We start from the raw sequence: 1685 nt of genomic DNA, 5'->3' as shown, positions 1-1685 counted from the left end.
TGCTTGAGCTGCTGCTACCCCTCCCTTGCACTCTTGCTCTTTGCTGCCGCCATGAAAGGTTGTCCTCTGCTATGTGCTGCTCTGCGTTAGACCCAGCTGAGTATGGACTGAAACCTCCAGTAACTGTGAGCTAAATAAACCTTTCCTGCCTTCATTTTGAGTGTTGGGTATTTGTCCCAGCAATGAGAGAAGAGTAACTAAGACAAGGGTCTGCAGGGTCTACAGGGTCTCACTACATAGATCGGACTTGTAGTGATTCTCCTGTTTTCAGCTTCCCAAGTGCTGGGATTACAGGCACGCACTTCCATGCCCAGTCTCAATCGACATCTCAACATGCCCTGGGCAGGGCTGGCATGGCTCACTGAGGATTGAACCTCCGATCCTGCCTCTGCCTAAGCAGGCACTTTAATCTGCTGAGCTATATTGCTGACCCAAACTTTCAAATTTTGTTGGCAACCCATATGTCCAAGTTTAACAAACACAGGGAATTATGCCAAGGCCTATGTACTCAAATTGTTCAAAACCTGGGACTAAGAGGGAATCATAAAAGCAGCCAGAAAGAAAAAGTCTTATGCACAGAGGAAATAAGGATGGAAGCAGATTTCTAATCAGAAACAAACAATCAAGGTGGCAGTGGAGAAGCATTGTTATATACTAAAGAAAACACCTGTCAACACAGAATTCCATTCCCAGGGAAACTACCAAGCATAAAGCCAAAAGAAAATGTAAAAACCACTGCTCATGTCTTACCTTTCTCTTTCCCATGACTTCCTGTTGCTTAGACACTTGGCCAGTTAGCATATGTAGAATAGGTGCCCAGTGACATCAACATCTCACTTGGATGTGCTACCTGATCGTTCATCCTCCAAAATTAGCGCTCTAATGGTGAATTTCAGTTTTATCATGACAAGCAGCCCATATTCAGAATACCACAATGACAGGCACTCCCAACATGAAACCACTATTACAAATTACCATCTGCAGTGCAGTAGCTTAGTTCACAGATATCAGTATATATAGTTAGTCAGGGTGAGAATGTTTCCAAATAACTCCTAGATTAAAGAATCTTCTGAATATTCTCCGGATCATTGCCTTGCTCATCTTTTACATAACATTTTCATGTTTCCTAGCTCATCACCTTTCCCTCTCTTGATTAGTTAGTCCTTGAGATCCTGCTTTCCCTTTCCTTGTATTATATCTTTCTATTTGTATTTCTTCTTTGGAGTTCTTATACTAGGGAGACTATATGATATTTACACATGTGCATGCTGATTTTATCACAGTAGCTTTGTAGTATATATTCAAGTCAGAAATTGTAATGCCTCCTGCCTTGTCTTTGTTGCCCAGGATAGCCTTTGTTATTCTAGGTCATTTGGGGTTCTAAATACAGTTTAGAAATGATTTCTCTATGTCTGTGAGGTATGTTGGTAGTAGTTTGATAGGTTTTGCATTAAATCTGTACAGCAATTTTGGGAGTATGGCCATCTTCACAATGTTGGTTCTTCCTATCAAGGAGCAGGAAATATCTTTCCATTTTCTGAAGTCCTCTACTATCTCTTTTTTCAGAGTATTGTAATTTTCCTTGAAAAGATCTTTGACTTCCTTAGTTAGATTAATTCCAAGATATTTCATTTTCTTTTTCTTTTCTTTCTTTTTTTTTTTTTTTTATGGAACTGGGGATTGAA

This window comes from Octodon degus, unplaced genomic scaffold, assembly GCF_000260255.1.
Source record: "Octodon degus isolate 3935 unplaced genomic scaffold, OctDeg1.0 scaffold00228, whole genome shotgun sequence".
NCBI lineage: Eukaryota > Metazoa > Chordata > Mammalia > Rodentia > Octodontidae > Octodon > Octodon degus.
Note: the sequence above shows the minus strand (reverse complement) of the source record.